Here is a 26,636-nt window from a genome sequence, read left to right on the forward strand (position 1 = left end):
TAATAATGCCCTTCAAGTATTTTAGTTTGTTTCAAATGTATATATTTATTTTTTTCACTCACCCTATTATTTTGTATCTGGATGTTTACTGTACATGAAATATCAACACTTGCTTTTTTTGAATTCTTTCTGTTTTGCTTAACCAAATTACAACTTCCACTCCATTGCATGTGTGGCAGTCATATAATATGCCACAATGAAACTACTGACATATCACTTTTTCCCCTGACATAGTCAGAAGTTTTCTATCTATGTGGTCTGAGTCAGAGTTGTGTTCTGTCATGTTAAATGCAGTTGACAGAGGAACCAGGCAACACCCTAAACCTCTGGCCTGAGACTTTGTTTTCCCTGAGTACCAAAGCACTGTTCTCCCTGAGGCTTTGGTGTGCTGTGAGCTGCAGGCTGTGGCTGTTTCACTCTCTGACATCATGCATTTAACATCAGAGGTCAGCGAGCTGCGGCCGTTTGATTCTGCCATTTGAAGCGTGGTTGAACTAAAAGTTGGGGATAGTTGCAGCCAATCAATAAACAATGTCCTGTGACTCCTATGACGTGTTGACTTATTTTACAAGTTTCTTACAACTCAAAAGCCGTAGACACGCCTCCTGAAGGTCACAAAATATAAGTTTTGCAACCGAGACGCACTTTGCTGCTGCTTAGGGTGTTTCCATCGTTACGCTGCTTTGTCATCATAATCTCAAATGGTGCTTATACCTTGGTTGCTATACACTCAGTGCTGCTGCTAGCCATTTTGGTGCCCTAAGCGTAACTCCTTCATGGGGGCCCCCGCACCCCACCGGGGGAAAAAAAAGTTTGTTTGTGTATGCGTAACCATTACATTAGCAGCGCACATTTCCCGTATTTAACAATGATTAGCATGGACTGACCTGAAAGAGATGCACGGGCATCATCTCGCAGTTTCTTTCTTTTCCTTTTTTCTGACCCAGACTCCCATTGTCGTCACTGAGAAGGGCACCACGGCAAGTCTGGGAAGTTGAATGTGTATTTGTTTTGGGGGGGGGGGGCACGATCGTAACTTTTTTTGAGCAATTAAATATATCTTGTTCTGCCTGTTTTGTGATATACACATGCCTAAAAGGTGCCTAATATTTCTATTAAAAATATATATGGCCATTATAATTATTATAACTAAAAGGATTTTTTGTTGCATATTTTTTGGTGCCTCCCGCCTCCCTCCTGGCCTGGTGCCCTACGCACAGCGCATATGGGAGCGGCGGCGCTGTATACACTTTCATTAGATATCACTGTACAGATGACAAATACTGACAGTAGTTTCTTGAAATTTGCATTACTGAAACAATTTCATGGCATGTGCAAGACAAGCAGAGATATTTTATCATACCTCATACATAACATTCAAATGTTTCAATGGGATACATACTAATTACACTTGGACAATACGACTACATTTGTATTTTTTCACTCTATTCACACAAACAATATAACTTGTGTTTGATATCAAATGGGCATTTCTTACTTTAGACCCTTAACCCACTGGACCCTAGAGCAATACTGTACCCTTGACCCCAAACATATCCAGGTCAGTACTGCCATTTCTGTACCCCTAGCAAATAGATATTTACAAGGTCAACATTTTAGAAATTCAATTCAGACTGAATTCCGATTGATTTTCCAAAATGCCAAAATTGAATTAGCTCCAAGGTCAACTTGGCCTGCTAGATAGTTTGTTCCACACTACCATCTGAGAAGCTGTCATTGGAAACTGTTCGGAAAAGGGCAGGCACTTGCAAAATATTACTTGACAGATAAATGGATAAACCATCTGTCAATCAAACTCTTGCCGTGGTAGAGTTGGAAGAAGAGTGAAAACATCTTTTCCATTCAGAAAGGCCTCCACTTTTATTTCAGTTCTGATATAATTGATGCTCTTGCAGCATCTACGCTAACCTCTCTAGAAGCCCCAATTGTTGTTTAGAACAAACTTTCGGCTCTCTGTGTTGTCTCTCACACACCTATGCCGCGCTTGTAGCTGCTCACAGGATGCTGATTGCAGTGGCAGGTCGTGCTTTTTCTGGGCCTTCTGTGCCGTCTGATATTGTATACATGCGCATGACGGGATGCTGCGTTATTAACGGACAATGCAGAAGTACGCTATTAACGATATAATGAAAACAATCAGTGAATCCTGAAAGAACAAAAATAAAATAGACAGCTGTGCAATGAGAAAATAAGCTAATAGGCAAAAATAATTATATGTACATAATACGTTTTCCTTTTTAAAAAAAGCTATAACTTTGTGATTCTGCTTAGGCCACCAGAGAAGGCTCAGAAGGCCTTAACGGCCCGCCACTGATGTAGATACCAGTGGCGGGCCGTCAGGGCCAGCTAGGCCTTCTCCACTGGCCTAGGCTAGGGGGCAAGCTGCGATCACAGCTGGCCTAGTGGCTAACACCACGGACCGCCACTGATAGATACATATAAACATTCTCTTAAATTAATATATAGTTTGGGATTTAAAGGAGGATCTTTTGTAATGGCAAATTACTGGCAAAAAATAACAAGTATTATTCTTATATCTACATATCACTACTTTTTTCTCAGATTTTATATTTGTTACCTATTTTGCAAAACCCTTTTTAGCCTGAATACTTGTGTATATAGTATGTGTATCACCCTAACCTACAGCAGGTGTTTCCATTCAAATTAAATAAGTTATTAAACATACATTGTCAATGCATTAACGTCACAAACATGTTTGATAACAGTAAATGCAATGCTCTGATCCAACACGCTAAGGATCACCTCCTTATGCGTTGATTCTATATATAGCCTTACTTTGAAAAATAAACTAATAGGCAATTTCCTGCTTGGCATGCATTCAAAGGAAATCAGGATCATATACTGAGTTAATATGACATTATTGAACATGGCACAGTTTGTTTAGTTGGGTTCAAATAGCATCAGAAGTTCACCACTGTCTCTGTTCCTATTGGCTTTTAAGTCAAAGCATCTGCCATGGAGGTTTACTCAGAGGTGAAAACACTCAAAGTGAGAGATAAAGCATTGAGATTTAATTGAATGATGTAGTTTCACTTTGTCCAACGTCAATGATTAAAACTTAAAGCGTGAATATTATTCAAGTGTTCATTTTTTGTGAGGTTTGGTCCAATCCACTTGTAAAGAGCGTATTATGGCTAATCAAGAACTCATCCTATTTTTGCCCTTTCTTACCCTTTTGTTAATGTCTTTGACGTTTCCGACATTTCAATTGGACCGCCCGCCACTTAAAATATGGTGCCGTAGGCCATTGTTTGAATCCCAGTATGGAAGAAAAGAGGAGAGAAAAGCTTCTGCTGCCACTCACAATCTTCTTGTGAGTTCAGAACGCACCATATTATATATCTTTCATTATTTGTACTAGATTTATACACAGTAAGTATGTAGTATATGGCCTGTATTTATTTCACATTCAATTAAAAACCATGCATAGTGTGTGTGATTTATATTCTGAATGCTCGATAGTAATCCCACAACTCACATTTATGTTCCGTGTAACTGTCCTTTAGGAAAAATGTCAGAGTGGACTTACAGAAGGAACAGTGTGGGATAAAGAGTTAGCCATGGCACCAGTCATAATCCACCCTTCAAAAGAGCCAGATGGAGAGGGTAAAGTTTCACTCAAAATATTGTTTTTGGATTGTGGTGTGGACTCGCTCTCACTCTTGCGTTCTCTCAGTCTCTCTATGTCCTTGTCTCTCTCAATCTTTCTCTCTTGTACTCTCCAGCTCCCTTGCAAACCCTCATCCTGCTGTGTTTTATCAGATCCTGTCACAGGAGGCTTCTTATGAAAACCAACAGAGCTCATCAGGATAGACTCCAGAGGACCAGTTCGGTCAACTCTTGTTAATCCACTGTGTTCTGAGTTGGGTTTAGGCCTCAGCTGGTATTTACCAGGCATATCAAATTGTGAGTGCTGAGTCAAAGTCAACGCTTCGAATCTGTTTCACGAAGAGTGATTTGTGATGAAAAACGCTCAGGGACCTGAGCAGTGGTCCTAAATCAGCAGTCTTACCCTGAAACGCTTGATAAACATACAGCCCCTGGGTTTGCGTCTGGGCTGGTGGGGCTGTGGGGCAGAAAGGTATGTGCTTCGTGGTGATTGTGCGCCGTGGCCTCCCCTCATTCTCGGAGGCCGAACACACACAGAGCGACCTTGTGTGGAGCAGAGGGCAGGGCAGACACGCTGAAGTCAGCTCACGCCATTCAGTGCTTTGTCTGCAAAAAAAAAAGATCCTTCTGGTTTACACAGAGACAAATATTCACCAATAAATCATTACTTCTTCCATGGTATTCTGCATTATTATCATTTTAAAATAAATTTAGAAAATGTTCTCATATAAGGTATTCTCATAATCATCAGCTCCGAGCCAGACAGTCGCGGACTACTGTAGAGTTGTTATAGAAGCCCTCATAAATCCACCCAGAGTTACATAAACCTGTCAGTGGGTTCATTACAATAATTACTTTAATTTTCTGCTGATGATTTAATGATAAAGCAACAAAAAAAAGGGAGAAAATAAAACAGAGTGAAAGGAGTTTTCAGAGGAGAGGCAATGCCACGTTTCCTGTTAAGCGCCTGTCACCTCTCAGCTGACAGGACACTTTGTGTTTCACCGTTGGCGAAGCCCACAGTGTTGTGAGCCACAGCACGGACACGCGGCCTCACCCCTCGGGGGCACACACTAATATGGCCAAGAACACACATATGTACACTAATGAGTGAATTCCATACTTAAACATAAGCTACACAAAATCCCTACACCTGACTAAACAGAGTGTCGGTGGACTGGCTAGTCCTCGTTTGATTAGGACAGGATGTACTCTTAAAGTTTACTGACTGTAATTTAGCCTTGCTGGTTCTTGTGGTCGACAGTGTGCCACAGACTGCCATGCCGCTTGCTGTTTTTCCCTTCCTTGAACCTGCCACTCTCAGAAAAAGACAGCCATGCTTTAGTCTTCTGTCTCTTTACATAGTCTGTCCACAAGCTTCATTAAAAAGGAGACAGGGCTAAAAATTCCCTCTCACTGGCAAAGCATTAGAGGAAGTATTTAGTCAAAATACACAAGCCCAAAAAAAATGAACGGAGGATAATGTTGATGTGTGTGTCAATGCAAATGATTGTGTCTTATTCATATTCAAACTAGGTTGTATAAGAAGCAATACTTTTGCTTTGTGTGTGCAACACAGGTCACGTCACCAGATTAAAGCTTTGATCAAGACACTGAATACCTCCCTCACTGAGGGATGTCATAATTAAATGAACTCCCAACAACATCCATCAACCACTCCCCACCCAAAAAGATCACTGAATTCCCGGCCATGATGTCATCACAAATACCAGACTGGCCAGACGCTGATCCCCCAATGTATAGGGGTTCAGGTAGTCACAGCGACAGACATTTCCAAAAATAAAGCGATTAGTTGATTACCTGTGCCCAGAAACATGTAAACAATACAACCGGATCAATACAAAATATATTTCACTGTCAGAAGAGTGTGAATAGCGATCATCAAGGGAACACCACTGTTTTATCTTCTCTCACTGTGTTTTTCTTCTTTTAGATGCATTCTGGGAAAATAGCAATCTATATTCTACTCATCTTTCCCCGACATTATCAATCTCCACATTCACAAATTGGTGGATTTAAGGCGGATATATGATATGCAAATATGGGTGTATGATTCACTGTCATTATCATTATATTTTGGCATCAGGTATAAAACCTTGACTGAAAGATACTTAATAAAAAATACAACTATCCCTGAGCAGCCCTACGGTATTCTGATGTGAAACAGTCACAGAGGATATTGCAATTTAAGCTTGTTGATATGTACATTCTAGTGAATGTGTCAATTATGTTGGCTTCTAGTCAGTTTAGGATATCAGCAGCTGAGAGAAACTCAAAACTTTTCTCTTTGAATGGAAATATGTGATTTTTATCAGGAATTAATGACAAACTGACATTCCCCGGGTATTGTGGTTCTTTGAAAAACTGTAGGCGGATTTTAGTCATAGATGTACTCGGTTAAATGAGCTTATAATTACCAAATTATAGGTGTACCATTGCACCTGGTATTTTGACATTTGACAAGATGCTATCAATTCCAGTTAATCTTTTCCGTTGGGTAATTTATTTATGATTCACATAGATTACACTGGTGATGGTTATGAGAGGGGTAATGATATTTGTACAGCAGAGTTTATTTAATATGTTTTGCAGCTGAGATTTCCGAGGTCATTAAATTAAAGAGTAATAACCTTTTAAATGAGCTCCTAATCTGCAATTGCCCATACTACAGTTCTTAAAGATCTCGCCCATTTTATAGTACAGTGTGTTTTCAGTCAGATGTTGAGAGAAAGGTTAAAGAAACACATCAAATGTGTGTGCAAAGTGTGCATACTTCTTTAGCTCCTTCTGTCACAGCTCTGTTTCAGTTGCGAGTTGTGGATGTGTGAAGGGGGAGAAAGAGGGTAGGAGGGGGGCTTTTTTTGCAACTGTGAAGATGGCAACATTTTTAAGGGGGCAATCATCCAGGGCATATATGCCTGTGCTGACAAAGGTCTGGTGTGTGTGTGTGTGTGTGTGTGTGTGTGTGTGTGTGTGTGTGTACATGCATGCTTGTAAGGGAATGGGGTTGGAGGGGGAATTGGGTGTCACTGATCCCTCAGAAGGCTAAATTTGTCGAGGACTGATGGGGGCAGGTGGATTCAACAGGGACAGTGGGGTAGGGGGGCGGGGGGTAGTGGGGGGTGGTTGGAAAGAACCAGACCCGGTTTCAGTTCAGACAGAGATCGGGGGCACACACTACCCAAATCGGGGGTTTCTATGCAAAGCCAGCTGGTCTGGCTTTATCACATGCAGGACATTGATTTCAGACAATTTGCTGTTATTTTTGTTTGTTTTAGTCAACTATTTCTTTTATTTGTCTTTGTTTGTTTTTTTTACTTCTGAACTCTTTCATTAAGCTGGGCCTTAGCTGGTGCTGCAGGGTTTAACTTCCTGGGGAAGCGAAGCTACAGCACGGGTGAGTTTTCACAGGACACTTATTCCCTTCCCTTTTCCCTCTCCTCTGGATCTCTTTCTGGTGGTGGAAAACCTGTCTCTGTCAGGATTTAAAACCTTGCTCCGCACAGTGGGTCATGACATGTTTAACAGATTAAGCGATCATTTTGATATTTGAGCTGCTCAATTGAAACGAAAATTTATTTTAATGTGCTGTTGCCTAATTGTTTCATTATAGCCTTGCTGGATTCAGTGAATGATGCCTTTGTCATCTTGCCCTATACAGAAACGACTCTACCAGTATGAACAAGGCCAAAAGATACACTTAATTGGTGTTAACTTTGAGTTTTTCCTGCGCTTGAAAAAGTCAAAAGAAACCAGAGAAGCCGAGGGAGGAGTCAGGCCCCAGCTGTTGCCAATCACCTCTGTAGAGCACTTGGCAAATCGCTTATTGAAGCGCCTGAAAATGTGTGTGTTTAAGTTTTTAAAGACTACACTTTTATTTCTCTCAGGCAAGACAAATGGTTTCAGTCGCTAAAGTGGAACTTTATATTGTGTTTCTCTGCTTCTAATTCTTCACAGTCAGTTTAGATTATTGGTACTTTTAGGGGTAATTGCTTAGAACATTTCATTGCACAATCTGGAATTATCAGCGAGAGAAAAGAGCATGACCTTAACATGCTGTTTGCTTTAGAAATGACTCACTCCCTCAAGGTAGCTACCTAAGTGGCAACTACACACTTCAGTGACAATATGTGTCACACAGTTCTGTGTTAAAGTAAGACATGTTGGGCAAACTTTAGAAACAAAGGAGAAAACTTTTGCCATATTAAATGAACAGTGGTGTTCATTCCCATCCTAATGGAATTGAAAATGGTCTCTACTTTAGGGCACTTGTCCCAAAACAACCAAATGGAATTTCATACTAAAGCAAAGGCTTTGTTTGATTTTAATGAGTGGTGAATGACTCTGTTGGACCTTTTCCTCGAACATTGGATTAAACTGTAGCCTTTGGATTGAATGAAAGGAGAAGTAATATTGTTCCTGAATTTTATATGCTCGTACTTTGAGTGTTTTTTTTTCTTTTTGGGGGGGTTTTGCATCCCGTAGCTTTACTGTGCTATTGACAAATCTGAGTGCAGCAGATTTGCGACTACAACTACAATACAAACTAATAATAAAAACTACAATAAAAACTCTCAATGAAAATGTAAACGTTTGATTCTACCGTCTCTGAGCAAACAATAATGTGTCAAGCTAAAATAGAGGAAATGAAAAGTCTATATATATATATATATATATATATATATATATATATATATATATATATATATATATATATATATATATAATTAAATATCTTCATATATATATGGTGTGTGTGTTGGTGTCTGTGTTTACATACACTCATGTCGCTTATATCATACCTGACCTCTTGCTATTAACCCAAAAACGCAGGACCTGAGAAACTTTGACCCAGTTTACAGGAACTGCTCAGTCCTCACCTATTAGCCTATTCAGCCCCTAAATTCCACGGCTTTGATGGTCAGCGGAGTTGAGGAAACGGGTTGTTATCTTTCTCTGTAGGGTGGCGAGCGCTCTTACGCAGTTGCCTCTCTGCCTTTGAAACTCTTCTTTTCCTGTCGCTTTACCTTCACACTCTGCTGTTAGTTTCATTGTTGCTGTTCTTCATGATGTTTAGGGGCATATTTGTTCATCTCCACTGGTAATGAATGATATGTGAGTCTAGATTAAATCAAATGTTATTCATAAATGAATGGGAGGGTTAGATCCGCTGATAGAAAACATAGCAAGTTAGTTTCCATGGTTATTTGATGGGCACCACTGATCCAGATGGTCTTTAGTTACCTACATATATTACTGTAGAACGTGCATTTAATTTGTAAAACAAAGTATCACTGAAACCAAGACCTATTGTACATATAGAAGCAGTGATTTGTTCCACTGTCATTGGCATAGTCATTTTTCGTTCATTATTCAGTCTCTTCATTTGTCTTTATTATTTAATTTTGGAACATTTCCAGCAGCGGTCCGGCCTCCTGTATGAAAACTCTCTTTTTCCTCTACCCCCCCGAGCACTGTTGATGCCAGAAAACTGTATGACGCTCTCTTCCGTCACTATACAACGCCTGTGTGCCGGGGCCGCCTAAATCTACAAAACACGAGTGCTGGCGCGAGGCAGCTTCTTTGATCTACAGCTAATCTCAGTTGCCTGCCTCCCCTCTGATCATGTCTGAATAAGAATGAGTCGGGGGTGATCCTGGAGGCACAAAGAGCTTAAGACGCTGCCGCTCGTCTGCCGAGCTCCACCGTGTAACGGGGGCCTGCGCTGATGGTCGCTCGGCCTCGCTTATGCATCAGAGCTGGGAAACTCTCATTTAGACACACATTATATTCCCCTCCGCTTGCTTTTCTTCACAGTGAGATGCTATCAGCTGCTTGTTGAGAGTGTGGGAGAAGTTGCATAGCCATGCTGAGTGATCTTTAATTGTCAGGGGAATTGGTTGAGGTCAACAGCTGCAAGAGGGACTTCTGCTGTGTCATGGTTACTATGGGAATTGGAAACAGTGATGACTGTACTTATAGCATATACAGGTTAAGCCCCTGTTAGTCCAACACGTTATTAGTAAAACAAAAAGAGATAAAATGATGACCTATGCAGATGTTAAATCCTGATATGCAATCATAGAGTCAAGTCCACATCCCTCCTGGGACACAGTTGAGAACTATATCTTCATATGACTGTTTTGTGATCAGCCACCACTCTGGTGAGGATTTTGGTTAGGTTTAGTCACAGAACATACTTGGTTAAGGTTGGGGAAAGAAGTGGTTTGAATTTAAAAATAATGCTGTTTCATTGCATTGTTTGGGGAATTATGGTTAAAGAAAAACAAAGTTGACAGTAAAAGGAAATGGGAAACAAACAGCGATGTCCAAGTCCGTCTAAATCAACAATTCAGGTAAACGGAAACATTAAATAAACTACCAAGCTGTCTTGTTTCTGCTAAGCAATATGTTAACCAAATTTGAATGGGAAAAAATACATAATTTAAGTTCACACTTTTGCATTCATATAATTTACACATTTGCATGATGTTCATATTGGGATCTATTCAATTTCTGCATATTTAACACTCACACTGATTAAGACACAGCTTTTGCACCACTTCAGGAAACACTGGTGGGAACGCCTTGTACACAGACACAAACACAAATCTTTCCTTGGCATCCCCCCTTTATGCGCACAATAAGAGAAAGGGCAGCAAGAACAATTAAATAACTGTGTCTGTGTTTGAGCAGTTCATAGGAAATTACTTTCCAACCATTCCACCACAAAGGAGGAAAAATCATTAGCAGTAAGTGAGTTTCTTTTTTCCCCTCACATGAAGCAATCTAGTACAGACAAAGACAACTTTGAGCCCCTGATGTACGGACTGAAGGTCCAGCAATTACAGTTGCAAGAGAAGACACAGAAAGAGGAGAGGAGAGAAGAGTCTACGAATATAATTTAAAAGAAGAAGGACATTAAAATAAGAATATTTGAAATGGTTTACATGGGATAGTTGGTAAAGATATTGAATTTATGTTATTAAATAAAATCACTTTGCTTACATTTTTAGATGATTTCTCTGAATAAAAATGTTGTTATGTTATCCACTGAATAAGAATAATGTGGGGTTGAAAAAAAATAGTGGTTAAACTTTGCATGGAGACCTCCAATTAACCCATGCAGTAAACTAGTTTATTCTGTGCTGAGAAAGATGCAGAGCTCCCCTGCAGGCAGCACATTTAATTACACAGCAGTGCCTGAACGCAAAATGTGCTTTACATATGTAGCAGGTGGCGAACTGATGCCACCTGTCACATATGACATACAGGATATTAAGCATTTTGATTATAAAATCCAAAAGCAGTTTTGACAGTTTAATCAAGATATTTCATCTGCAGATGAGTCAGAATAATCAATTAATTTATGCCAAGTTATGCTTTTATTTCTAAATATCTAAATGTTATCTGAATGTTTCTCATGCACAAACAATGTATTATCAAGAACAAAGATCAGTGTGGATTTTCCATAGCAGGTGCCATTGCACATGTGAGTGTGTGTATCTGTGTGTGTGTGTGTGTGTGTGTGTGTGTGTGTGTGTGTGTGTGTGTGTGTGTGTGCGTGTGTGTGTGTGCGTGTCAGACATATTCAAATATAAAAAGTAGTATACAAAGTGAAGAAGCAACAGGTCTGATCAACAGCTCGGCCATGGGCGCTGTGTCTCGGCCAGTCAACGCAGTCACAGGACCATGGGGCTTTTTCTATGATGTAACTGGAGCATCAGGCAGAACAAAGGGAGAGCTTGTTGTTCAGCTTGTGCCTCATCCATAATGCATAAAAGGTGTACAGACAGAATACTGTTGGTTAAACACGACACATGCAAATCACCAGCGCCGTCTCTCCTTTAACACCGCTCGGTAAGGGGTCGTTACATGTCTATTACAGTTTCAGAGGCCTTCTGACTTTGTTATTATTGCATTCAAGTCTGTTCTGTATGGTTGGATCCAAAAGAGTGCTTTTTTGAAAATGAACTGTAAGGACAAGGAAATATGGTCCAGTGAATTTATTGTTGGCCAGACAGTTAATAGCCAAACCACACAGAAAAACCATGTTATTGAAAATACGGCTCTTTATGGTTTCACTAAAGAATGAGTCATGTCATTATAGAACACAACAGCGAATGACACATAGACATAAGGTTGCTCTGTCTTTCGCTTTTTTTCTGACTTACAAAACTACAAGAATTGGAGCTGACCAAAGCTGTAGCAGTTGCAATTACTGAGTTGGATTTAAGTTAATGAGATGTGGAATAATGTAATGTTCAAGTTAAAAATCTTTTTTTCTCAAGTGAACCTGATGAAAATAAAATACATGACTTCAAAATGACTTTAATTTCCAAGTTAACTTATCTACATAACAGATCAAAATAAACTATATTTACAAATATAAAATACGTTAAAGATAATAAGCACAAGGTGCTCATAAATTGTATCTGGTCTTAACTCAAATACTGCATTATTTCAGTGGTAGAATTATAAAGGTAATATTGCTAGCAATCAAAAATTAGGAAAGTAAAGATCACGTTACAAAAGTTAATTTGAGTGTACAAATAAATATGTCTCTGAATTTCTTTGTTTTATATATTTTGCAATATGAGGACATATGATTTCAGTTAATTAAAACTGATTTTCTCACCTTTGCTCCCCTAATTATACTGTACAGTGGTACAATTCATGCAACTATAATTACTGATGATATTGCCCTCTGAGTTTCATTATAAACCTTATTAAAAAAGAATCTGAGAATAATGTGTAATATAACGCTGACACAAAGACCAAGTGCATATCGGCAGGGAAATGTCTCACATCTCTCCTACTAAGTGTGAGATTACTTCTAAAGTAGGTATGTTTTTTCCTGAGAACATAACTCAGATTTACAGGCTGATCCATCCCTGCACAAAATGAACGTCATTAACACTCAAACATTCATGGAGACTATTAGATACTTTATTTTCTTAAACACACACAACACATACACTTGTAGAAGATAACACATAAAATGACTTATCAGGCTGAAACTGACCTTTAATAATATGATTATTAGGTTAGTAGGTCTCATTAAGTGCCGACATAACACTATATGAATTTGTATTTGTAATTTGTTCTTGTACATTATACTTAATTTTGAATTTCTTCGGTCTACTGTCATTTGCCCCAGTCTTTCCTACAACTAAGAACACATCAATTAATTACATATTTTTTAAAGTGTAAATAACAATTGTAATTATTATAATTACATTACAGTGCCCTAATCAAATAGTAGCATCATTTGTTACAGCTTCAGTCTTAAAATATTGTTATTTAAACTGTCCCTCAAACAACCATAAAGGTCTACTCTGAAGTCATGCACACGCGCGCACAAACATACACATACGTGCAGAAGTAGGATCTATAGATCCCCAGCTGAGCCTGTGAGTTAAATTGGCCTGCAGGTCTTTCTGTTACCCCTGTGAAGCTTGGTCGTCACATCATGTCGCATCACGTCGCATCACTCTACTGTCAACACACCAAACGTCTCTCAAATTCATTAGGGAGCGAACGCAGGAAGAATGACTGAAAGCAGTAAATACCAAATAAAGCTTGAAGCATCCTCAGACATATCTGATATACAACAAGTACTCCATGTGTCTTGTAGAGCTTCTGTAATAAGCACTGAGCTAATTCTCAGGAGCAGTGAGGCAGAGTGCTTGACAGCATCATCTACTGTGACAGGCAGATTGTGTTTTCACGTGAGCGTGATCGACAACAGATTGCACTGAGCCCGGGCTGTTCCTGTTTGCCCTGGAAATGTGTTAGTGTTTATCTTTTGCTTGAGAGAGGCATTCCTTTCTTTCTCCCTCTGTTACAAAAAAGCACACACGTTTTCAGGCGAGCTGTTTTGCATGTGTGTGTGACACACTCTGTGAAGTGACTGCCAGCAGAGGCTTAAGAAACAATCCGAGCAAGATCAATATCAGCAAACCACACTTATGTGTTTGACTTAACGTGCAGTCGCAGTTTCCCCTCTTCTCGTTTTATGCACAGTCAATGCCAAACCTTGCAAAACTGCATTTACTCAAAAGTCTGAAGTGTGTGTATACACACTATGACATTACATAATTGTATTGGCAAACTGTTGATTTTTCACCATCAGGCTTTGATGAGACTGTCAACCCCCACCCACACACAGTCATACCATAAGTTCAGGATTGCATGTTCCAAGTGCATGAGGGAGGGACACTGGCTGATGAGTTGAGCAGGGAAAGTTTTAGATAGTGAGAGACTAATAATCTAATTTTTAATGGAGGAGAAACATCCAGCTAAAGATAATGCAAATACCACAATTTACAATATTTAACCTCGAGCACGCTCTGCTTGTTTGATCACACTTATTCTGTCGCTTACTCTAAATGTATCAGCTGTAAATGGCATAATGTGACACACTGTGAATGACATATTAGAATGTAACAATAAACCGACTCCAACGCTCAGATTTTTTTTGTATCATATTGAGATTTAGACCCCCCCCCCGCCCTCACTTTGTAGTCTCAATGGCAAAATATACATTCAGTCTTTCCTACTTTGCATTAAATGTATGCGCAAAGATGGAGGCTGCAAGTATGCCTTCACTATAAGTTTATCCCTGTAGACAAGTCAGACAGTCATTTATGAATATGCATGCACCAGTGTTTGCCTCGTTTAATGATTTCTCACCATTCAAATATATTCAATCCACCTCCCCCCATTTATTTCTCTGTACTTCGCATGGACATTAAACAAACGCACGCTCGCACGCACACACACACACACACACACACACACACACACACACACACACACACACACACACACACACACACACATACATACATATGTGTTAACATTGATTCTGCTCACTATGTGCAAAGTGCATGCAAACAATTACCATTTTACCAGCAGGTTCACTCTCTTCTCTTCCTCACGCTACCCTGTGTTACTTCTCCTCCCAGGTGACAACCAAAGACAACCGCAAGCACTGTGAACACTGAAAGAACCTCTCCGATGAATTGCTGACAGGCAGCACAGAAATCTACGAGACTGAGGGCACGCAAGACGGCTGACGAAGGACTATTGAACGTGGTAAGTACGATCATCCAGGCACCCGTAGGTTTCCGTATGGCAGTGACATGTTAATGTGATTGCCAGTAGAAAACACAAATCTGAATGGAGGAATTTGTCCACTTAGAATGTCAAATCTGTGTGCTTCATACTGGCTGGTGTGTGAGGCCATTGATATCTGCCATGTTGCATTTATGAACCCACTGTGTCTAACAAACTACAACTTATTGATCATTATGGAGGTCTGGGGGGTAAGGGAAGGGTGGTGGGGAGCAGAGGAAATGCTATTAAAGATTAAAGGGTCAGGTGATGTGAAGGTGGTTCCCGAGTCATCAGACACCAGCGGCTTCGGTTACAGGCTGTAATGTCTGCCCGTCAAGCAGATTAGCCAGCTTGATTTATTTATTAACTGATTTCATGTCCCGCCATTTCATACCCTGACTGACTGACTGGGTGACTGGCTGCATTCGCTTACGCTTCACAGGTGAACTACTAAGGAAGGGAAAGATTAGGATGCTTCTCAGTGTCCACTTACACTTCACGCAGTCTGTAGTGACAGGCTTGTGCTGCAAAGCTATAAACTCATTGGGAAAATGCTTTGCTATGTGTCTGTATTTAGACCAAAAAAAGTGCGGTAAGACAAACATGTTCAGTTAAAAGTGGATGGTGCTCACTTGCCAATACAAAGAAGATGAGGAAAAGATAAAAACTCTGCATCCCGACGAGGAGAATTAAGAGGGCCACATCGTCCTTGAATTATTTGACTATAAAAACGGTAAACTATTATAAACTGTATGTAAAACTTCAACTATCCAAGAGATGACTTCAAACAGACTTCAATGTGTTAAGAACCAAGAAGTATTTTCTTTTTCTGAGGATGGATTGGCAAAAACCCATGAGTGAGAACTGAGGATGTATGGGAGCATATAACACGCTCTTTAAGACAACCACTCTTTACACTGATACCGCGCCCATATAATGTGAGTATAATAGAACCACAGAATAACAAGGCCTATCTGGGAGACATCTCTGTACAGGCTGCCTGTCTGGGCCTTATCTGAAGTGGCAAACTTGCTGTTCTAATTGTTATCTTCACACTAATAGAGTGGATGTTTTGAAATAATTTGGTTGGATGGATAAAAGCTTGGTAATTCCCCCATGCTTACTGTCTGTGTCAGGGCTTATCTGAGGGAGATAACTGGGTCCTGGAGAATGATTGGCAGTGTGCGGGAGGTGGAAAGTTTGTAGAGACTCAGACTGGAGGCAGCATTCATGTTGCACATGGAATAAATCTGTTGAGAACTGACAAATTGTATTATGTGTGGTTTACCGAACAAGATATACAAGTTCAATTGACTTCATATGAGAAATGAGAGAATGAGTTTTTCTGTCTTTTTCTGCATGAAACATAATAACATAAACATCAACTTTGGTGGCTGGATTTAGCTGTAAATCGGCTAAAGATGCTTAGCGTGCTCTCTGTTGGTTCATTAGTTAAGCACACATCCCCCATCATCTTCCTCTAGTGGTCCTCTCTGAGCAGTTAATTGTCCGTCCACTCTACCGGGGCTGGCGCGATAATAAAGCATTAAGAGCCGTGCCTCTTTCATTAAAGTAGAGTTGGGAAATGAGAGCCCCCGCCCCCTTTCAGGAGTAAAAAAAAAAAAAATAAGCGAAGAAAAAAAAAAATCGATTATTTCTCGTCGCACTGGGAGAGGAGAGGGTTTGGTAGAAGACTCGGTCAGGATTGTGGGGATGAATAGAAAGATCCTCTCTATATCAGAATCAAGATCCAGACCTCCAGCGGTCCAGTCTACCAGCACCACCTCCACCAACACCGCCCCACCGGGTCCCTCTCCGCTCACCGGCACCTCGCAGAGACCAGGCGAAGCGCACCCGCCGCCTGCTGAGCAGAGACTGTCCGACCAGAGAGAGAGAGAGGCAGGGGGAGAGAGAGAGAGAGAGAGAGAGAGAGAGAGAGAGAGAGAGAGAGAGAGAGAGAGAGAGAGAGAGAGAGAGAGAGAGAGAGTAGTTGTCTCTGACATTATAGAGACTCCTACCGCGTGCTGTAGATTACTTTTTTTTTCCTCCCGGCGACGTCCTCAGCTAAGTTGCGCTCCTGGATTTTAAGTGCGTCTTGGCTAAGTCCATCCCCATCCAGCAGCAGCTTCCACCGTCCTGTCAGTCGGCCGGACCAAACAACCGGCGGACCGCTTGTTGTCTCTTTCACTTCACTCGGACAAGATTCCGTGCGAAATAAAGTAAGTAACTCGCGCTCACACTCACTCGCAAAGACACGTCCTGCATCATATGATCCGTATTTTGAGTCTTTCAGAGAGAAACTTGAGGGTCTATTTTGATGCGCGCTTCCTCCTCAACAAAGTACAGCGACTGAGTCTATTGATTTGTTGGGACCCCGATCGACTTATGCCGGTGACAGCTATGTCATATAATTAGAGGCTGACATCAAATAGCTGTTTATGATCTATTAGGAGCTAGTCAAGGTCTGTCTCGTGTTTTAGGCAGTGTTACTGTTGTCTCGACCTTGTGGAGCTTTCTCATGTCCACATGCAGGCGCGCAGCCCTAAAGCCACATCTCCTGAAGGCGCTGCCCTCCTTAATAATATAACACAACACAGAGTGTTCTTCTCTTGGGGGACATGAAAAGTTACACTCTTAGTTTAAACTGCAGTGTTTACACATTTGATTAATAAAAAATAAAATGATAATACACTTTCTTTTAAAGACAATTTAAGTGTGTACTTATTTTATTTTAGGAGAATTAACTTAAAGCAACATAATGCAAGGAAACTCACTGCCCATAAGCTGGCTATATTTACTGAGTGAATATGTTATCATGTACCAGTGGTTTAACGGACTTTAACTGTGGTCACATCAATCACATGAAATAAGGATAACCTATTCATAGGCAACTTTCAGAAATATATTAGAAAAGAATGAATGGTGTAAACATTTACAAACTACAATAAAAGAGAGTACAGTTTTTGAGACTTGTTTGAGCGTTAATTCATGCACACTAGAACTTTGAGTCAGGGTTTTTAAGAAGATTTGGTGTGTAACGTCTGAATTATTATTTGTTCTCTGTTACTGAGATTGTTTAGATTAATTTCACCACATTGAGAATGTTATAATTATTAATTAAGTGTAGTTCAGTCTCGTAGCTCAATTGAACCTGTTGCAGTGAGAGATTAATAATGACACCATAATTAACCTGTCTGTGGCAACGGTCACAGGTTGCAGCTTTAGAAAACCAATTGGATGTATTTGTGATGTTCTTAAAGTATGGATATGAAACACACTGAGGAAACGTGCAGAATAACTAATGATGGTTAAGAAATTTAAAATTACACATTTCAGTCGAATTTAAATAAATTTTGGAACTGACTGGGCTGTGTGCATTTAACTCATGCCTATTAATATAATCTCATGTTAATATCTATCTATAATGATAGATAGATATAGATATAGCTATATACTGATATGCTTGTGAATCTGTTAAAAAGTTAAACAGCAATTATTGTACTGACATAAATAACTTTCCCTTTTTTTCAAAAGTTACATTTTTCTATTAATGTAGAGCTGTATTGAATTCCTCAAAATGAATAAATATGATAACATATTCACAGTACATTTGATATATTTAAGAACTATTCAATTTAAAATGGTCTATTAGTGCAATATTTGAAAAGGTAAAAAACATTTTTAAAGTGATGAAGTGTTTCTGTCTACTACAGCGAATCAACCTAATTTGTGACTGTGAAAAGCGTGCTGCATATGCAGCCGTAGCTTAGATTAAAAAAAATATGATGCAGCCTATATAAAGTATGTGCAACATGTGAGGTAGATTTTACATAAAATAGAGTACTTTTCTCTGCATTGTTCCATCACTTTTTATAATCCTTCATGCTGTTTTGTATGAGTTGTTTAGTCATGAAAAAATATATAAAAGTGTGTTAGTCTATCAAAAGATTTTACGCATTGGCCTTCCCTTTTGCCCATCGTCAATGAAGTTGTTCTGTGTGGCCTGTCTGGCCTGTTGCTCTCTTGGGATTTAGCGTTAGGTTAATCCGCTCAGTGGAAGGTGAGCGCTCGCATGTGGACCCACGATTACACACAGAGGACTCTGTCAGCCAAGCTCTGTAATCTCAGAGACCCTATACAAACACACACACATGCACGCACGTATGCAGCTACAAACAAATTCACACAAATGTTGAGGCTAAAGCATGATCTTCCTCCTTTCTCTCTCTGTCTTTCTGTTACACACACACACACACACACACACACACACACACACACACACACGCACACCATCACACACTTCCACACACCGACACCCACACTAACTGGCCCGTGCTGCTTTTGTTTCTCCTATTCTCTTAAGACCTCTCCTTCATGACAAATCATTTGGGATTTTGGCCGCTGATTCACAAAACCAACACTGACAACAAACTCTTACCCCTTCACACAGAGAGGGATTAGAAGGTCACGTGTCCCTGTGATTGGCTCGGGCATTGAGCCGATTGTCAGGGCACTTTGCTGTACACCAGGGGCTCAGTAGAGCTTTAGTTAAGTGAAGGGAACGGACACATTGTGTGCTATGGTCAGGGTTTTGCCATGTGCTTTAAAAATGTTCAGACAAAATCAGCATAGATAGGATGGGCTGCTGCTTGCTTATGCCTTTAATCTTAAATGTCCAATATAATTCCTTTTTTTAAGTAGTAAAGTATACCACTGTGCTGCCACAGAGCACAGACATGTAATACTGTACAGCAGGCACATTTCATGATTCCCTCCTTCTATGAAAATATTATTCTTAATGGAAACATCAGACGCATTTATGTTTAAGCAAATAATTTAATGGCCCCTTTTGCTGTGCTTTAAAGTTTTCTTTTCACTAATGGTTTCAAATATTTTGGAAAGGGTTTGCAGAGTTTGCTCAGTTAAACATCAGTAAAACACTCATTTGCAGATTGCAGGTTGGCAAGATCTGCAGGTAGATATTGAAGTGCTGTAATTGGACTTCATGCCCTTTGGCTCAAATAAGAAGGTAATATAGGAGTCAATTCTGGAAAATCATATTTGCCTCATATATAAGGAACATATAATATCTTAAACTGTCAAGAGACATCCCTGTATATCCAATAAATAATGGAGCATCCTTAACATTCTTTCAAATAAATATAACAAAGACAAACTCCAGCAATCTAGATGTCAAAGAATAAAGTTAACCTCTCCTTTTAGTGCATGTATCAGATATAAATACTGTAGAAATGTTAAGCCATTTGATTAGAATAACTATGTTTCTTGCCTGTTTATAAGCAGATGAAAATACCTCAGTTTTATAATAACTTAAGGGCTTGTTGTATTCTTGTTTATTGCACAAGGCAAGCAGGTGTTCCCTCTTTTGTTACATGGAAGGAAACATCTTTTTCATACATTTTATTGGTACAAATGAAACGTGTAGGGCTCAACCTCATGTGTTTATTCGCTCATTTTGAACATTTCTTTGTCCTAACTGTTGTGCATATTAGAAATGTTTACCCAAATGTTTCTGTGCCTTTGGTGCACCGTCTGTATGACTTCATAAAGAGCTGCAATTACTCGTGAAACTTATAAAGTAATAATCTAAAGTAAATAACACAGTCCTTGAATGGTTTATGGCGGATTGAATGCATATATTTGAATATGTCCTGTTTCTTGCGTAATGATGCAAAGTCTCTATCTAGTAATTAACGGGGACGTTCAGCAACTTTCTCTGTACGCTGTAAGTGGATGGGGGTGTATGGGGTTTGTTCACTGGGGTGTTAAAGATCACAGAGGAATATATCAGCCTTTGATGTTTAATTGTATTGTAAAACACACTTTAGAATATCTCTGCATAAAGTAGTCTTCTGGCTGTGCTGGGCTTTGTGTTTGCTGTTTCTTTGTGTGTTTGTCTGTCAGTGTGTGCTGTGTGTCTGGGAGGTGTGCGTGTGCGTTCAAGTTTGTGTCTCGTCTCCGTCTGTTTGCGTGTTGGAATGTTTGTGCTTTTGTGTTTTTGTTTTGTTTTTTTTCTTGAGTTTTGTGAGGTTGTCACTGGTGTATATTCAAATGAAAATGCGTGTATTTCTTTTTCTCCTTTATTCTCACACTGAAGAGGGTAGGATTTGATGTCTGGGATGATGGAGCAGTCTGGAAAACAGTGTCAGTGTGAGGGCTGAAAAGGCAAACTGAGAAGACAGATGCGCAGAAATATAGTGAAAAAAAAACACACAGAGATAAAACATAGATAGAAATGTATTTGAGCTTAGGTGACTTAAGAGCAGAGCAACAGAATATTTGGCCTCTGAGCAGGTATTCTTCATTAAAGAGTGAGGCTTTCGTGATGTCATGCTTAACACCTTGATGAATAGGATGTCCTGCCTTCTTCTTCCTGTTTCCTGTTTCCTGCCCGGCCTGTTGGTCTTCATGGCAGCAGCTGCCTGCCGGGTGGTCTTTGCTCAGTAGTGCTGACCACACAATCATATCGTCAGCTGCAGCCCACCTAAAGAGTTACCCAAAACACCTCACCATATTTGAGGCCTGCTCCCTGAAATATTTGGACAGAGAGCAAGTCCTGGGAGGAGAGAAGGCAGGAGGAGTACAGTGAGCGGAGAACTTTGAATGATAAGACAAAGAGAAACATTTAGAGTAGAACCAAGGTTGGATTTCATGATCTAAACATTGGATGGTTCATATCAGGATAAATGCCTCCGCATCAAGACTTAAATCGGTAGATGAGAGTTAAATGAATACGTTTATAAATTTGTACATTGACTTCCCCACCAGACTGCTACTTTAGTTGCCTTCCTGTGAGATTTGTAATATTTATTCAGTCACAGTGTAACAGACAGCATCCAGGCAGCCTAGTCTGTGACACCACATACGTACAGTGCATATCTGTAATAGCTGCTGGAACCATGTTATGTGGAATGAGCTAGGAATCTTTTTTAGTGAGTTTGAGCGGTTAGTTCTGGGGAGACTTGTTTTCTGTCCATGTGCATAAATCTGGCGACAGAAGGCACGTTCCATCATATCACACAGTACCTGACCTGTGAATATTGAGGAGTAAGAGTCCCTCCTCCTTCCCCCCTCTTCACCCTCTCCCTTTAGTGTGGCACACATTTGGTCTACACCCAATGCCAAAAAAAGAAAAGAGGAGTGGAGAAATGGAGGGAGTGAGACATAAAAAAAAAAATGTTTTCCAGTGGCTGTAATTTATCTTTGTCACAACTGCAACATAGCCGAGTCATTCTGCAACATAGTCCAGTGAGATGCACAGAGGTAGCTCTGTGCTTTGGCCCCACACAAGCTCACATCCATCTGGAACCCCTGCCACAATCTGCGCCGCCGCCGCCGCCACTGCTCCCCATCGGAGCTGCTGCAGAGCTTCACATCGCCATCGCGTATTTTTAGCAGATCTTGTGTTCATGCTAGATTCAGAGGAATAAGGACTTGAATTTTACCAAGTCAGGCTTTTGTGTGATGTTGCTCTTGTAATAAAAGAGTGCCACACTAAATTGCCACTAATAGGCAGCGCGATTGATAAGTCTATCTCTTTTTTTCTGCTCTAAAGAAGAATATTAAAGTATTTAATGTAAATGCTTATTTTTCCTTTTTAGAGTCTCAGTTTTTTGTGCAAAGCCTCTAACATCAAGAGGTTTGCTGAGCAACTCCGAAGGGACTGTGCTGTTGAAAATGCTGTTAACACCGTCTAAGTCGAGAAACAGCTATATAAGAATCCACGCTCAGTGCTCTCGCTCTTCTGCACAGCACACAGCTTAACCAGGCGGTGTCCTGCCAAAGTCCACACCAGTGTTCCTTTCCACTGTCATCTGTGCCATTCCCACACCAAAGGCCAGCCTGTAAAAGAATGCGCAGCACCGGACTTTTTTTCAACACTTATTTTACTCAGATGAGGGAAGAAAAAAACAAAGAAAATGGATGTTGTTACAATTAATTGTGCTCAAACTTTTGAGTGAAAGTGTATCTGTAATAACACAGCAATACAAAGTGCCCCCAGGGTGGAGAATGGTGAAGCAACGCCCCCCCCCCCCCTACACCTTTTTTTTTTCGCCCTCTCTTTTTTTTTTTTACTTCTTTTTTTTTTCCCGGCTCCTTCTGCCATGTGATGTATGGCTTTTTCCTACAGTGGCTCTTCCAAAGTGCAGCTCGTGATGTCATTAATTTTATTCATACTTTATGGATGCTCTGTCTGGAAAAAAAAAGAAGAGAGAAAAAGAAGAAGATAGAGAGAAAGAGAGCCGCCTATAGAGGCAGAGTGAGAGAGAGAGAGAGAGAGGGGCGAAGAGATGGAGTTGCGGAAGGAGATTTTCAGTGCAGTTGCATGTATAATGAATGAGGGGGCACTTTGTTTGAAACTCCAGCCCGGCGCTTCACTTCAAGGTTTGCTGGGCAGAGTGGGGCCTTGTGATCTCACACCAGCCACTCTCTTTATCCTGCCAATAGATGCTTTCACCTGGCACTGTCGTTTCAACCCGGTGGAAAAACAAATAACCTTGTGTGTGTATAAGGGAAACACAGAGAGAGCACTGACAATGGAGCACGGGGTTGGGTGAAAAGGGTGAGGAGCGGGTGAGAGAGGAAAGAGGTGAGTTTGTATAACAGTGGCAGTGCAATGACGCCCAGACGATACTGAGGAGAATACTGGCACCCAGCCCACACTTCCTAAATAGTGCTCTCTACAGAAATAGCTCAGCCTTGATATTGACTTTTGTCTGGAGTGTGTGTGTGTGTGTGTGTGTGTGTGTGTGTGTGTGTGTGTGGGTGGGTGTGTGTGTCTGTGTGTGTATATTATATTCATGTGGGAGCATGCTCAATAGGACAAAGATGCTTCCGTTGTCTAGTGATTTTTTTTCATTTAGTTGGTATCTGTTGTTAATGCTTGTACAGTGTTGGTGGGCATTCTTTTACGCTTCTGGTGTGTGTGTGTGTGTGTGTGTGTGTGTGTGTGTGTGTGTGTGTGTGTGTGTGTGTGTGTGTGTGTGTGAAGAAAAGGAGTGTGCCACCTTTTATTATTTGCGATAAAAATGGCCTCCGTATTATTTTTGGCCCTGTGCTGGACTCATGGCTTTATAAATAGCTGAGGAAGTGCGGGGGATACCTGTCGTGCATGGCTCCAGCCTCCCTCTAGCAGAGTCCCGGATCCTCCACGTCACATCCATCCACCGCCGTCCCACTCTGGGCTACAGCAGAGCAGCCCCCTCAGGGCCGAGCAAACAGGATGGGACTGAAATTGAGGGTGTGAGAAAATCAGTCTCTGTAGTAAAACACAAAAGGGCTCGCAGTTCAGCATGAGCAGCGGAGCTGCCGCTGTCAGATTTAGCAAAGTACGGATAAAAAAAGAAAAATGACAAGTTAATTTCTTATCACTAACACTGAGCAGCGTGTAAGAGGAATGCCAAGATGGCAACACAATAGATAAAAAAAAAAAGAAGAGAAGTGTGTGTTTTTTGACACTTAGTCTACGAGTGTAAGGTCACAGGGTGGTTTTCTCTCCACTCCGCCATCTGTATGCCGAGGTGTCTCGTTAATTTAATTTCAGCATCTCAGGCATATGCCATGTGAACAGCACTGAGAGTGTTAACTTTCTCTCTTTTTGTCGATATACAGTTTTCCTCACATGCTGCTCTCACTTTCTTACGGGATGAGCCGGCTCCACATTATTGAGGGTGTAGTCAGTGTTTTAGTACGATTGAGGGTAGGATTGACTGATCATAGTCTTTTCCATACTGAAAAGGTTTAGACCATCCAGGGTCAAACTCATAGTTAATATCTCAATTATGTGGGCGGGTAACAGTCTAATTGTTTATTTCTCTTATCGGCATCATATTTCACCATCGAACCATCTCAATATTTGATCTTGAATCCACATTTTAACCCTGGGAGGCTCTTTTATCTTTTTAATTGTCATCCGGCACAAGTGGATTCTGTCGTGTTAGAAAGCGCGTGTTAAGCTTGTAATTCTGTTAAACATGAGCACCATGCATCCTAGCACGAGATATTGTCACCCTCTAAATGAGTGGCACTCTACATCTTGACCCTTCTAACAGGGGCCCCATAATCACATTATGAATGGAACAGAAAGAGAGAAATAGAGAGAAGAAGAAAGCTTAGAAAAGCTTTACTGCCCTTGGTGGACTGTCTCTTCACACGGTGAAAGAGAAATCATTCCCTTTTTTCCCGAATGTGTTTTTTTCCCCTCTTTCTCTGTGAAGGGAATTGTGCTGCCTGTTATTAATGTGCTTTTGACAGCTTAATTTGATAAGCGGGCTACTTGTTAAAGAAGCCTTGGATTGTTCTCATAGAAAGAACACCCTTTTTTCCCCTCCCATGTTCTTCAAAATGCTAGCGCACAGTCTGTCGATGACCCAGTTCTGAGAGATGGTCGAAAACACGGAAGAGCAGTGCAAAATCCACAGGGAAAAGAAAGGAGAGAAGGCAAGAGTGTAGTGGGAGAGAGAAAGATAGAGTGAGAAGGGATACTATAAGTAAGAAAGGCACTTGTGGGAAGTTAACTCAAATGCTTTTCTTTCTTCTCTCTCCCTCTTGCCGCCTCTTCACTCCTCACAGCCTACCTTCCTGCGCTCCTCTTCCCTGTAGCCTAAGCGGTGGAGAAACGCTCGCAACGATAACGGGGATTAGCTTCCACCGCTCGCCAGCTCCCCTTGGTTAAGTACACGTGTAATGAGTTGTTTATTTGGGATAATGCACAGTAGGTGCAGCAGGCGCCCAGAGTTGCCCTCACCTTCTTCCTCCTCTGCTTACATTGACACACACACACACACACACACACACACACACACACACACACCCAGACGTACACACATACACACATAAATCTGCACATCAAGTAAATGTATAAAACATGCAGTAACACAGCGGCATACGCGGTGTGAACATTGACGTGCGCAGGTATGTGCAAATACATACATTCACACACTCGACCCGCTCAAGAACACACCCACTCATACAAATTCCCACACACAGCTGTGATGCAGGTCACTTTCTGTGCAGGGTTGTACGGAGGGAGAGAAAAAAAGAGAGGGAGGTAACGTTCTCAGGCCTTCATTGGGTCACAAGGCCAGGGGACTTTTCTCAGGGTGAAGAAATTGAATGATATGAGAAAAATGAAGGGAAGAAACCAAGAGAAGGGAAAAGGGATATGCTGTGCCCGCTAGTCTGCGCGCGTGTCCGATGATCTTGTGTGCACGCACGCAAAGTTTGTGTGTATGTGTGTATGTACATGAAGTGGAAAAAGCTGTTGCCTTGTGGAGGGGACGTGCTCTGCTATCATTAGCCTGGGGGGAGGGAGTAGGAGGGGGCAAGCGAGGTTATGTGAACGGTGCAGCTGTGCTCGCAGCAGAGGGATTTGAGTGGAGGGGGGGGGGGAACTCCAGGCAGCCAGGTCCTTCACTGAACCACCAGCTCGCTAACACAGAGGAGAGGAGAAGAGAAAAATTCAGCGGGCCTTGTGAACCAAACACAACTCTCCGCCGCCCCCTCTGTCCGCCATCCCTCCATCCCCCACTCCTTCACTCCTCCGCTCCTCCACTCTAGCCCTTTACTTCCCAAATAGGAAAAATAAATAAATAACGATTGATGCTTGATGGCACAGATATGAGTGCAAGAAAGAGGAAGAGGAGGAAAAAAGAAACAGTCATGATTTATATATAGTGAAGAGTATGCTTTTCTGTTGGCCATATGTGGTTTTACTGTCAATTTCCATCTCTAATAATAGTTAATAAAATAATACCAATAATAATAATACTTGTTATTATTATGATTTTCAAATAACTGTATTTGTAATGATGAACTATTGT

At 40.9% G+C, this 26,636-nt stretch overlaps 1 protein-coding gene across 6 annotated transcripts in view; it reads left to right on the forward strand.

Moving 5' to 3' along the window:
- Positions 1-6,829: 6,829 nt before the first annotated feature.
- Positions 6,830-26,636, forward strand: part of mef2cb (myocyte enhancer factor 2cb) — a 67,131-nt gene continuing 47,324 nt past the window's right edge. For 5 of the 6 annotated variants that reach the window (XM_068566479.1, XM_068566474.1, XM_068566476.1 and 2 more), the window contains exons 1-2: positions 6,830-7,069; positions 14,643-14,772. The gene's annotated coding sequence lies outside the window, so the exon portion shown is untranslated. Of the gene's footprint in view, positions 7,070-14,642; positions 14,773-16,360; positions 17,013-26,636 lie in introns of those variants that run through there. The other variant, XM_068566475.1, reaches the window with a different exon arrangement.

Source organism: Clinocottus analis, unplaced genomic scaffold (genome assembly GCF_023055335.1).
Source record: "Clinocottus analis isolate CAN_PGR_092001 unplaced genomic scaffold, fCliAna1.0.p SCAF_7, whole genome shotgun sequence".
In the NCBI taxonomy this organism is placed as follows: Eukaryota; Metazoa; Chordata; class Actinopteri; order Perciformes; family Cottidae; genus Clinocottus; species Clinocottus analis.